General features: G+C 47.1%; 1 protein-coding gene across 5 annotated transcripts in view; it reads right to left on the reverse strand.

Annotated features, from left to right (window-relative positions):
- Positions 1 to 10383: 10383 nt before the first annotated feature.
- The window catches only part of LOC134522280 (uncharacterized), a 58365-nt gene continuing 54829 nt past the window's right edge, over positions 10384 to 13919 (reverse strand). For all 5 annotated transcript variants that reach the window (XR_010073019.1, XR_010073022.1, XR_010073020.1 and 2 more), the window contains one exon: positions 10384 to 10918. The gene's annotated coding sequence lies outside the window, so the exon portion shown is untranslated. The remainder of the gene's footprint in view (positions 10919 to 13919) is intronic.

The raw sequence follows: 13919 nt of genomic DNA on the forward strand, positions 1-13919 counted from the left end.
AGTTGCCTTCAAACCAAGCGTATGGAGAAACACTTGCTTTTGTCAGGTTTCTTAGAGGTGGGTTGGTTTTTTGGTGTTTTTTTTTTTTGTTGTTGTTGAAAACGAAAAGTGCAGCTATTTAAAGATTAAAAGAGAATCCATAATCCACAAGAAGTGCTGGAGAGTCTTACAAAATTAGCCCACGCGTTCCGTAACCTAATCTAAAAGCGTAGCTCCCGTTTGACAGACTTTGAAATATTTCATAACATTTGCAATATTCTCAGCTTCAGCTTTGAAGCTCTCCCCAAAGACTGGTTTTTCCCCGTCTCTGTATGGATTTATAATCACCTGCCAACATCTGCGCGGAGCCTGAACTATTCGGGGAGTTTCGTGCTTTGAAGTGACAATGCATCAAAGCCGAAGCGCAATCGATGCCGCCCCCACGTCACCTCCAGTCAAATATTGACATGCGAGGAGGTACCGTTTCCAGCTTGCTCTAATAACGTCTATTCACGGCACGCAGAGGAAGTTTTATCTGCTTCTATCCCTTCCTAGGACTTGGCGGGATTGAGAATAACACAAGAGGGGGGGGAAAATGACATCTGCCTTACTTGCTGGGTGAGATGCTACCAAGGACTCTCCTGCTTGAATTTATCTGACACGCTCAATAAATGCTCCCTCGTGTAAAACAATGCTGATATCGCCGACAAATAAAGTTTCCTGAACCAGGATGGTGAGACTGACATATCTCACCCCCTACTTCACCTGAACTAGCTTTTTAGTGGCAGTTCTTCTCCCAAAGGGGAAACTGAGGCAGGCAGCCATCACACAACCCACCCAAAAGTGCCTTGAAAAGAGCCCCTGTCTCCTGAACTCCACTTCAGCCACCTCCCATCTCGAAGTCTCATTAAAAAAAGTACCAAACGGTGGGTTTGGTACCTCCTATGCAAGCCCTGAGTATTTATGTCCCTTTCAGGCCCCACCACCACCCAGACAGATCTTGGGACGCACTTGTCCCCATTGGCTTAGGCTTTGGAGGAGAAGAGGGGAAATAGTCTGACTTTTAGCACCAGGTTTTTTAGTTTTCCATCTAAATAGAAGTAATAGATGCTGTGATAATTGCTAGTGATGCCTGAATGCAGCTACAAAACCCTCCAGCAGAAGCTGTTCATATGTTGTCATTACCAGGTACTTATGCCAGGGGAGAGAAACACCGAGATCCAGATAAGCTTCTCTGGCCCCTGCTCAGAGAGATGAGGTCTTAAAAAAAACCAACCAAACAAAAAAGACCAAAACCAAACAAACAAGTAAAAAACAGAAAACAAACCACAAACCAAGACCTCCCCCGAAAAACCCCACCAACACAAACCTCTTTGCTCTCCTTTAGCTGAACAAAACCTCAGTGTGTCAGAGGATTATAACTGCTTTCGCTTCTTGGTGATTATTGATCCTGCGTCAGCATGACTTTAAATGGTGAAAATTACACCTGTAAAATATTATTCTGCTCTTGGAGAAATCTATAACTCTAATGTTCTGCCCCAGCCTTTGGGGAATAAGTGGTGGTCAGAGGAGAGGAGAAGGGAGAGACTGAAATGGTGACACCCCCCCCGCCTTGGGGTCAGTATTGGGAGGATGGAGAACCATCCAGACCTTCAGAGAAAAAGGTGATGGAGGCAGGAGCCCAGGGACCAGCCCTGCTTTGGGAAGAGCCCAGGTGGCCGTGCCCGGACAGGAGGAGGGCAGGATCCAAGGCTCGGTTTCTCCTCACCGCTGCTAGCACAGATGCCCTGAGGACTTTGGGCCATTCCTCTTTGGTCGGTGAAGATGGGATGAGGAGACACCAGTCTTGTCTGCACTGAAGTCGTGTTGCCTGGCGGCAACCAGGCAGGGCCCCGGCTCTGACCTGGATTTGCAACTGTGGTTAAAGCAAAGCCCATCACCTCCCTGCAAGACTGAGGAAGCTACTTACATTTTTGAGCACAGGCAAGTTCTTCCCGAGATACCCCTCCCTTGGGAACCTCCATCTCCTGTTCTCCATCTGCCTCATCTACTCACCAGAGCCCAGCCAGCTTTCGGATGGGGCTGCGCTGACAGATCCTGGAAGATAAAGCCCGATGTGTGGGTCGCTCACACTTTTCTCCCCACAGGAAACCCCCAGCCTGGGCTTTGCCTGTCTCACCCCGAGCAACTCCAGCTCTCACCTCAGGAGCGGCTCCCCTCAACCCGCTGCTTCCACAGGCTTGTTCAACCCAGCTGCCTCGGCACGGCCCCAGCGACCATCTCACGTAGCGCGTGACCAAACACCCAAACCGTCAGGATTAAGGAAGGGATAACCAAAAAGGAAACCACTTGCATTTGTGCAGCGCGGGTTTCACAGCTGTTTGCATCTGGCACACGGATGCGGTCGTGCACGTACAGCAGTCAAGCAGCTGGAGCAAAGCACGTTGGGGCCAGGCTTGCACGTGGAAACAGTTATTTTCCCAAATGAAGCAGCCCTGATCAGCCAGCAAATAATGAACAGTAAAATTGGAGGCTGGAGCTAAAAAGCCTGGCCTTCGTTACCGGCAATAGGAAGCAGATGGCTCTGAGGAGGGAGGGACAGGGCTTCCATTTGGTGGATATCAAACAAAAAAAAAAAAAGATTATTTTTTAAAAATGTAAAGTCCTTCACTTCTTTGGTCAATCCATGGTATCCTTGGGCTTCTCAACAAGAACTTTGTGTCCGTGGGAAGAGCACTGTATTTTATGGGAGCTTAATATGATTTAGTGGGCGCACAGGTGGACTAGCGTTTGCTTTTGCAGCCGTAATATATGACGACTTACAAAGAAGCCTGAGAGAAGAATTATGTTTCTGCACTTCGTGATGAAGGACTTACTGTTGTTTTCCCTCTTATTTGTACAAAAACCAGTTCAAAGTGGTGCTGGGTTTGAACAGTCAAAAATGAAAGGCAGTGTGAAGATCTAAGCACACAGTCCCACGCTCACCCTTAGCTCTCCCTGGGCAATTAAACGGGCTCAAATTAATTCTCAAAGAAAGTGCCGTCATTACACTGTTTTTCTACCTAGTAAGTACCGCCGGTATAACATTTTCTGCAGGATTTTTGTCTCCCGGTCCTGGCATTAAGCGAATCGTCAGGACCATTCCCCTCCATTATGTTTTAAGTCGACTTTTTGGCTTCACTCGTGCTGCAAGATGAGTTGTGGGGATGACGCCAAATGCTCCCCAGCCGAGCTGCGGGCACAAATCTGTTTGGGTGAGGTGGGAGCAATCAGGACTCTGGGGTGGTTTTGGGGACAGCTGGGGAGAAAAACAAGCCGAGTCCACACCACAGCCTGAAAATGTCTGCTGCTGCTGCGCGTGTCCACGGTAAACATATCCTGCAGCTCCTTGGCCTGGGAATGAGGTTGGGGTGCACTACTGGGAAGTGAAGGTGAGGTGGTGATGTCCCACTTCATCACCGTGCCCCCTCCACGCCAGATAGGTTTTACGCAGGCGAGATGTTCAATAATATTGATCCCAGTTATCACCAGGCAAAACCAGCCAGCGTTGTTAGCACATCACCAGTGCCTGTCGCACGGGATACCAGCTCGTTTGCTGTGTGCTAATTAGCAACGCAAAGCCTGTGCCAGCGTTTATCTCGTTTCCCAGAATGTGGAAGGCTCAGTCAAGCGGAGCTCAGCCTCTCAGTAGCTCAGCCCGTGACTGGAGCGAAGTTCACTAAAGCGCTTCGACAAACAGCCACCTGCTTTGAGCCCGGCAGCTGGAGCAGGGCAGGATGCCCGGGGAGGAGGATGTGCTCCTTCGGCACCGGGCTCAGCCCGCGTCCGGGGCAACACAGCCCACCCTTGCACCGGGAGTGATGGAGCATGGCAGGGTTTGCTGGTGGCACCACTCGGAGATGAATGGGGGGGGAAAATCTCCTGTGTTGGACCCCCTGGACGGTAACCCCAGCCCCTCAGCTCGAGCGCAGCAACCCAGGGAAGTCACCAGCATTGGAGACTCTCAGATGTTCTTAATTCACTGCCACCTCAAGAGCTTCCTCCTCTAACCAAATAAGTTTGAAATGAAATAAGGGCCTCATCCAGCTGATGGTTTTGCCACCTACTGGGAAAGTCCCATCCTTGCCTTGAGGACTCATTCTCCCCTGGGCACCATCCTTAATGAAGGGAGCGATGGCAGCTTTCACCTGTGTAGCCTGCCACCGGCACGGTGGCACTGCTGGTCTGCAGAGAAGTCCACGCTGAGCACAGCCCGAGAGCAGCTGTTTGCCCCGGGAGAAGGAAGGGAGAGAAAAAATGAGTGAGCTTCTCTTCAATTCAGACAATTGTTCTGATCCCTTCTTATGAAGTATGCCTATAAATAACCACTTTCCTTCCGAAAAGTCCTTTCGAAATGACATTTCGCTCCCTAATATCACAATCAGATGTTGTGATATTAGAGAAATCTTTTCTTTTCTTCACAGATAACTATTTTGTTTAAAATAATCCCGCCTTGCAAAATAGTTGCATGTTGATAGAAAAGGCATTTTCGTTAACAAGCCCAGCTGTTCCACCCCACAATGCTGATGAGCCCTAATCAAATGGCATTCACAAGCATCCCCTGGTAGGAATTATTTGTAGCATCGTTTTCTGGTGAATCCCCCCCCTGCACTTTCAAAATCTTTGCAACTGGATTTTTATCCTGGTTTCCAAAGGCGATGAGGTTTCTGCAGCTGTGCTGGTTGATCCAGCTACTTCCTCTGTTCAGTTCACTAATAACTTTTAAAAATTATTCCGTTTTGGGCGGAAGGATGGCTAGAAGAAAGGAAGGAAGGGTCTCAAATATAAGTTTTGTGAAAGGCACGGCCCGAGTAAAGCAAATTAAACAAACCAGAAAATTTCATCCCTTGCATGTTCTCTTGGCAACGTGCTGCTGGCCAGTCAGCGTATGCTGGTGGACCAGTCTGCATCCCTGTGGCCGGAGAGCAGCCCTCCCACTGCCCTGTCTCATCCAGACGGGATGGCCGCCGAGGGCAGGATACAGGATCCAGGTTACTGAAATAAAAGGGGACAACTATGGGATACAGGATACAAACCCGCGGGACATCAAAACTCATTAGTCCTCCCGCTGTATGAGATGCTGCAGAAGGAACGCCAGGAAAGCCGAGCTGGCGGTAATGGGAGTGGGATGCTGTAAAACATGATTCGCAGAGTCCAAATGAGAGAGTGGAAGTCAGGACCACACTCTTCTAATATTCTTTTCCGACAGCAATAGGAACACTTAGGGGAAAGATTCAAGGAGCTCTTGTACTTGGAGCTCTGAAAAACACTACAGAGCTCTTCAGGGGCAACGTTAAACAAAATTGCAGTCATAAAAAACCCACAATATGAGTACAGCAGTCCCCATTGGAAGCAGGTCTGAATGCAGATGCATATGTGTTTGGGGACAAGGAGGAGGGGAGAGGAGGTCCAGAGGTGCATTTTACAAGGGGGGTTCACCTGACAGGAACTTGTCTCCTCCATGTGCGTCTCTGGTTAAGCAACACTGTGTCACAGGGGAAAACAGGTGTATTTAAAAATTTGGGGCTGATGCATAGAAAGCCATCAGGTAGCCCAAAGGTATGCCTTATAAAACATAAATTATTCCACTCGACCACTTCTGAAGTGACAGGCAAGGTTGTCTGTATCCTGAACTCACCTTTGGAGCTCCCCTAACCCACGCCAGGTAGGAGTTCGGTATTGAAGGAACCTCCCTAGCAGTAAGGACGCTGAAGCAATGGAGCCAATTGCATGGGGACCAGTGAAGTCTCCGAGTTTATGAGATTTATGAAAACAGGATAGGAAATGATAGATCAGATACAGGTAGGTGGAGGGGCAGATTTCTGTGGTAGCCTGATGTCCTCTACCAGCCCCGTTTTCTGTAACTCTGTGACTGTATTAATGTATCTCTAAGAGCAACAGGGGAATTTCAGGCTGAAATCCTAGCTCTGTTGAGTTCAGGGAGTTTTGCAATTAATCCAAATGGCTTCATTTAATGAAGCTCTACATTTTTATTAGCTCTACTCAGATTTGTCAAGTAGAGCTTCCACTTGCAGGAGACCCTCTGTTATCCAATGGTCTCCCTGAGGAGCACTGGGCTATGCTTGATAGCAAAGGCTATCTGATCCCGTGTATTGATGTCTTTACCCAGGTAGTGTTCGGAGAGCCTGGAAACTGGGTTGTTTTTTTTTTTTGTTGGCTGCTTAGGTCAGATATTGTAGTCCTGCACAGTCCTGTTTGTCTCAAATTACCTGCACTGCATTAAATGAAGGGTAGAGTTGCTGCCGTTGCTGTTTGGGGTCTTTCCTCCACTATAGTCACAGTGTTAGGAACAGATAAAAGACAAAGGCAGAAGAGATTAAGGGAGCATTATCAGCTAGCTTTGAAAATAAATCAAAGGAGAGGACTGTGGAAATGACGTTTGATGACATGGAATTTTGGGAAGAGAATTTTTTCAAGATTAGTTGTTTGAATCCTCCATGAAATCCACTAATGCATTGTCGTGCCTCAGAAATTGGTGGTAATTTAATTCCACTTACTCTTTTCCTCTCCTGAACTGCTGTATCCTCATGTCCTATTCTTCCTTTTCAGTCCACTGGTCTGTTTTCGTAGTTCATTAAGACACAACTAAGGCTCTAAGGATGAACAAACAAAGCCAGAAATAGGACAGCAGTGATTTAAAAAAACCCACAGCAACAACCTCCAAAGGCTACATCAAGGCCCTGCTGGCTTCCACCCATTGCAAACAGTTAGTTAATGACAGCAACGAGACCAGAGAGCTAACATTTTAGGTAAAAAGGCCCTGGTTTCGTTAAGATCTTGCTCAGCTCTAGGTCTTGCCGAGATCTTGTGGCAGAAATTTCCCCAAGTCATCCATGTCCAAGAACAGTGTCTAGAGCTTCACCTTCAATAACCTGTTCTTACCAAAGACAAAAGAGAGCAAGTGGGATTCAAACAGAGAATTAACAGCTGAAGCTGGCAGATCTGTTTATGTGGAGACATGGACGACTCATTGATGTCCATGACACAGGCTCCCTTGACTGCTAAATGAAAGGCATTTACCTTAACTGAGAATTACCGTCTTCACCAAGCCAGGACTGAGAATCAAGGTGAATTTTCCCATCTTCAGCTCTGAAGAGTCCTTTTAGGCTCATACTCAAGCTGCCAGCCAGCTGGAGTCCATCGGCTTTGAGGGATGTAAAGTGTTGCTCAATCTGAGACATCGGCTTCTGGACCTGTCTCTTCAAATACACCCTCGTTATTTGGCGAGAGCAGATCTCTAAGCCATGTTGTCGATCGTATTATGAAAGGAACCTCTGCAAGAAGCTGGGAGGCCCAGTTGCACATCAGCTGTTTTCAGTAGCGTTTCTGCAGGGATGCTTTTGAGTGATGATGCTCTGGAGATGCTCCCCCAAGGAGCACAGCACCCGCTCCCCTTCTGTAGTTTCTTCAGCAGGCATGCACAACAACGATGTTTATCCTTTGCCTGCTTACCCACTACAGAAAATTTAATTTCCTGAATTCACCCTCCCCATTTTGTTCATTAAATTGTCTTTTCTTATTTACAGCGATGAGGCTGTTAGGATGACACTCATGGATGTGTGCAGATATTTGAAATGTACCCACTTCAAACACTGTTCATGCGAAGAGTGGGTAGTTGCATTCAGACACGGTATGAAAAATAATATGCCAGGCCCAAATGTCAAATATAATCATGGGTGATATTAACCTCCCCAGTGAAAGGAATACATCCCTTGGTGAAATAACCTGGCTTTAATGTTCAAGATTGCTACAACAGATTAAACGGCAGCCCCTGATAAGTTGCCTACACTAAAAGCATCATGGAAATTGAAAACATAATGTACCTCACTTAAGTGATTCACACTATTAATATGTAGAGTTTTCTAAGCTATAGTTTTATCAAAGTTGAACAGTGGGAATAAGTGAGGGTTTGTTTCCTCATTTTTTTCTGAATAACAAAAGAAAACAGATGCATTTATGTCCAGGGAAGAAAGAAGTAAAATTGTTTCTGAGAAATAAAGGTTGGCACCTTGAGCAAAATCTATTCTATTCCGGGTAGATGAAAAGGGAGAGCGCTCGCTGTTGCCCTGCCCTTTTCCTGAAGAATGAGTTCGCGGTGGCGTTTCCAATCATATTTGCACGTGCAACACGTGTCTCCATTCTTCATAGAGTTATTGTGGTGTATCTCGCCATTGATCTCCCGTCCAGCTGGCAGCCAGCAGCTCAATTAGCCACCGGGGTCTGGTTCCAGCTCTGTCTTTTTGGTTCCTAGCTGTGCTTTCTCACCTAGAAATCCATCCCCCTGGACACACGCTACGGCAGTGTGCAGGGCTATGTGCCGCCCAAAACCACCACGGGCAGGAAGCGCTGGAATCCACTTCGTTAAACACAGACCGCACAGCAGGGCTGGGGCGTTCCACAGAAACCCCCAAACCCTGGGGAGAGTATTTCAACATTCAGAGGCTGAACTGAACCTTAGATGGTTCTGACCAAGGCCAGACTCCAAATCCAGTAGAAGATGGTGGAGGACAGATACTTCAGATCACCGTTTTTCCAAGTACGGGATGTAAATGCTGGTCACCTGCAGGATGTTGCATGAGATAATAAAAAAATAGTAACTAAAACCCCAAACCAGACACATACTCAACCTTCTCCACACAGACAAGGGGGCAAAGTAAAAGGCTGTCAATGTAATAAATAATTAATAAGCTCGTTGTACATTTTGATGCAAGCAAGTGCTAATCGCTTGCATAAAATGATCCGTGGATGCTTACAAGAAAGGTCAAGTGGTTCATCGCAGGACAGACACGCACACACCAAGGTATGCACACCATCACCAGTCTGCGTTCGTACACAGCCTCCAAACCTTGTGAGATTTAGAAATATCGTCTTTCCTTTCAATTATGGTCTCTCGTAGCCAATTTCAGTGGCAGCTCTAAGAGCTAAACCATACTGTTTAATCTGCTTGTTGACTTTTTAGATTTAGTGCTGCCAGAACTGCACCTTTGGTCTACAAAAACATCTTGCAGCTGCTCCTGTTCCCTTGAAGGCAGTTTAACATCCAGAGATGCCGTCTCTTCCGAGATGGTACCCTGTGGAGCTAGAAATCCCTTGGCAGTGCCTCTGCAAGCTTGGGATAAAGCTGCTTTAAAGTGTCCTTCCAAATGGACATGGACAGTGAAGGTATTACACCTCACCCACGTATTAGATAGCTCTTGTTTTGTGTGCTGTGACACACCTGCGTCCAGTCCCCTCGGGAAACACAGAGGGACAGAAGAGGCCAAAAGCGTTTTCTCAGTACCAAAATGGGAAGCCAAAAAAAAGTCAGTGCTCAGCGACGCCGTCTCCGTTTCTCACTGCTTCCATAGCGCTTACGGGACACCGGTTGCCCCGATGGGTTTGAATCTGGCCATAGAGTGTCACTTGCGGAGCCACTCCTATCTCAGGTCCCCCATGGGACTACAAAAGCTGGGGACTTGAAGTCAGTGAAAGAAGCCAAAGGTTCTGGGAAGGAAATCCCGGTGTCCGCGTGTATATACGCACGTGCTGATGCTGTGGGGGCGAGGAGGGGTGTGTGAAGGACTTGATGGTTCTGTATTGAGGGCAAGAGGATTGCAGAAAGCATCTTCCCTCATCTCCCTGCACGGGCTCCGGCCGTTGGCTCCCTGCCACGGTGATGCACGTGCTGGGGATAACGCCGCCGCGTACAAACCATCTTCTTTCCTGGAGCCCGGAGGAGAGGCTGGGGTTTGCTCTGTCGCAGACTCATCCCAGACAAACGATTTGGTACCTCAGAGAGTCCTTCCCGTTTCTCCTGGCTGCACTAATGCCTCAGACTAGCACCATTTCAAAAGAAATATCGGTTACCCGAGTCCCAGAGATCCCTGCCCAGAGCCCGACACGCTCGCAGCGGCTGCGAGGAGGTTGCAGGGATGGAGCCGCGGAGCTGCCCCAGCCTCTTTGCACAACTAATTGCACCCCGGGTAATACAGTCACCAGCCTTTTATTTTATAGACCTAAGCTTTGTTAATCACCACAAGCAAAAGCTGCCAGTTCCCAACGACTCCTCAATTTGGGTGGAAAGTGTTGCCTTTTGGAGGCGTGAGTTACGGTGCTCTGGGGAAGGGAGGGAGCTGTGCAGCTCATCCCTCGCGTGCCTGGCGAGGGGCGATGGGACCCACTCTTTAAAAGCTGATTCTGAGACAAGATAAAGGTCAGACCATTATAGGATTTCTAGCCACAACACTTCCTTGGTCTTTATTCCTCTGCTTTGCGGAAAGCTCTTGATATACCCAGTTAATAAGAGTCCCAATGCACCAAAGCAATTTTCAGCAGCAATAGCCTGTGAAAAAAATCATGAAGCATTATCACTCATTAACATTACAAGACAGAAAAGGCTGGGGTGGGGGAAAGAGCTGAAACCTCTTTGATTCTTTTTTCCGCGGTGAAGTGGATCGCTAAACAAGTACACAGGGTGAATTCACAGACGAGCCAGAAAAAAAACCATCTCGCCCTTGCGTTTAAATGGATAACCATGAAGGTCTGGGGGAGGCTATTCCAAGCTGAGGAACGTTTACTCATCTCATCTCCTTGCCTGTAAACGCAGCCAGCACATTTCAAGCAGAATTTCACCAACTCGCTTTCTGCAGGCAAGGCTTTAAAGCGATCAAATAACACGAGAGCTCTCAGCACCCTCTCTCATTTCTGTCTGCGGGAAAAATCATATTTGCATTTTTCCTATGGATTGTTGTTGGCAAATTGAAATCCGGGGACTGAAAATTGAATCCTGCTGAGTTCTGATAACTATTTTTTTCCTTCGATCTGGACTTCCGATGGTTGGAGGTAGTGAGCAAAACTCACACTGACTTCAGCAATGAAAATCAGACCTTGCATTGGCATCCTGTGAAATAGATGGGAAGAGCCGACAGTTCAGTGGCTTACCAAAAAACATCATCCCAGTTTTCAGCCTATAAATGAAAAAACAATTCCTGCGCTCAGGTATGTTTCTATCTGTCATCTGGGGACCCATCCACTTCTCCATGCAGTTATTCATTAAGACAGAGCATGCTGAAGATGAATTTGAACCATATGGGTATCATGTGTGATTTTTTTTGTCTGTGTGATGCTCTTAATAACCCATTACAAACTAGAAATGAGCCTGTGTGGAGGCCTCCTGTTCTACGGTTTTTTATTCTCTTTAAAAATTTCTGGCATGTCGGCCCTAGGGACTATGAAACACAATAAAACAGATTCTGTAGCTAATTCACGGTAACTGTCATTATTAGGCATTTAACTTTAACAGGCAATGTCAGGATAATGTCCGTGCAGCTGGAAGCGCCTCCATTTGCTGTCTTTCCTAATCGAGAATTAACTTATCTTTCTTCTCACAAGAGAACATGAGCTTCCTCCTTTCCCACTTTCCAGGCCATTTGTCATCAAAGATTACTCCAGATTTATGACTCGGTTTTGCAGGGGCAGGCAGGGTTAGTGGGTTATTTTTCCGAGAGAACAGCGTGTAGATATGACTTTGAATTGCTCTTTTGGTCCAGGGATGACACCCAGTTAAACTCTACCAGCAGAAGGTATTTAACGTTGCTGCCATTGACTTTGCCCAACTTTGCCTCAGACCCCAGGGGAGCTGGAGCACCCAGAAGCTGCAAAATACAGTTCACCGGTAGGTGCTGAGGTCAGAGGCATCTCCGCGTTACTCCTGAGCACTTCTGAACATCAGGCTTCGTCTGCAAAGAGTGTGGAAATAAACCTTCACCCCCGGAGCTGTCTGCAAACAAGGTTTTCCACTATTGATCGTTTCTTCTCCATTCCTCCTTACTCTCTACATTCACTTAATGAACATGGGGCCAGATCTGAGCCCGCTGCAAGTTCCTGGTAAAAGCGGGTGAATCTCAACATCAGAATCTGCAAATGATCGTTTTCTTGTATTAGCAGCAAGGACTTGGCTCTCCAAACCATAGGGTTTCCAAAAGTATTTGAAAACATATGAAACGATACAGACAAGGTAAGCGAGCTTTGCAGGTGACCCTGTTTCAGTGCTTTGGAAATGCCCACCTGAGCCCGCTTTGACTTGCTGCCTCTCGAGTGACCTGGTAAATGCCGCCCTCGAGGCCGTGCAAGCACAAGAGAGGGAGTCCTGGCCTGCAGAAAATTGCAGAAAAAACACAGGACAGACAGTCTCAGCTCTCAAATCATTCACCAGAAAGCAGGTCTGCCCCCATTCTCTCAGAAATGGCTTTCCCTCCTGAAAATACCTGTTCCCAGCCCACTCTTCAGAGTATACGCTAAACCAGCGGCGTGTATTATATAAATAGGAGCTAGCTGAATTAACAGCAAGACTACAATAAGCTGTAAAATTCCTCTGCCAAAACAACCCATTCAGCTGGCTGATTTCACTTTTCGCTCTAACGGTCTCATTGGAAGGGTCACGAGTACATTGATATTCATTTCTTCCACACTAAGCCAAGAAATACAGAAACATCTCCAAACGGAAAGGCAGTACTTCTGTAGAAAGCAAACCCAACTTCTTCATGATTCAGCTCAAGAGAGAATTAAGAAATACACTACACAAAGACTCCCCAAAAAAGAGACATTTGCACACCTCCCTTTTGCGCTGGGCAAATTACTGCAGATGTTTTTTGTGGGTGTTTTATAGCTAGTTTTGCTTTTTATCTTCCGGGACAGGAACGAGCCCTCTTGCTCGGGGCATTCCCGTAACAAGGTGAGTTACAAAGGAACACGTTCGACTGATTTTGGGAGTGTGAAGAAGTGTGTGGTTCCCACATCACGGCAGTATTTTACTCTTGGTCCAAACCACTTTAAAGGAATGACATTAAACCTCTGACTGTTGGCCCAGCTGTGGGGTGGAGGAGTCTTTCTATGGCTCTCCTTCACTTTTGGCAATTTCTTCTGACTTCAAAGGATGAAAAACCACAGGGGAACAACAAATGGGACGGGGAGATGTCCAACCCGGGCAGGAGCCGGTTAGGGGGGAATCCTGCCTGTGTTAACTCCTTCCCTCCTTCCTCCTGGAAAGCGAGGGCAAATTGAATTTAAGATACACAGCAGAGGGATCCGACCCTTCTCCAGCACCATTCCTCTGAGCTTGTTGAACATGTAACAGCAATGATGTTGCTCCTCGGAAGTCAGTGATTTTATCAGTCTTCTCACTTAGGAAATGATCGATTTTCTCATATTACCAGGATAAAATCTAGCCTGTAATATATAGGTCACGAACTCATCTATCTCCACCTTCCATGTCTCTGGGCACGGTGCAACTAGAATTAATGGTAATAATAATAAACTGCTTTGGAGTTTAACGATTATTCATTACCAGGAGTACATCAATTCTGCAGTCTCTTTTTCCCTCGGATACCTGACACTCTGGGCTACACTGCTTATATTTAAGAGAAACAATCAATAAGCACCACGCAGGCCTAGGTTTTGTGGGGTGCTAATTTCTCCGTTATTGAGTTAGGCACACAGTCCCTTTCGCTTCAGCTATCTCCCTGTGCCAAACACAAAAACCCACCCAATAAAACGTAGGATTAAAATAAAGCATGTCTCCAAACTGCCTCTCACGAGAAGTGAGATGTCCTGGGACATGCTGTTGACAAGAGGATGCTGGGGCTTTACAAGGAAGATGAACTGGACCATGTTCCTCACCAGCTTTCATCTTCCAGCGCCAAGACAAAGCAGCTGAGAAACCACGTCCATACCCCAAATCCTTTCTGGAATCCTGGGAGGATTGCAGTAGGGCAAGCATGGGGATGAGAAGCCACCTCTCCTCTGCAGGGTCCTTCCTCTACCATCAAGGGACTTGGCCAAGAACCGAAGCGAAGGCTTGAGCCTTCAAGAGGAAGCGGAAAGAGCTCTAGCAACCTCAATGG

The sequence above is a fragment of the Chroicocephalus ridibundus genome, chromosome 12, assembly GCF_963924245.1.
Source record: "Chroicocephalus ridibundus chromosome 12, bChrRid1.1, whole genome shotgun sequence".
In the NCBI taxonomy this organism is placed as follows: domain Eukaryota; kingdom Metazoa; phylum Chordata; class Aves; order Charadriiformes; family Laridae; genus Chroicocephalus; species Chroicocephalus ridibundus.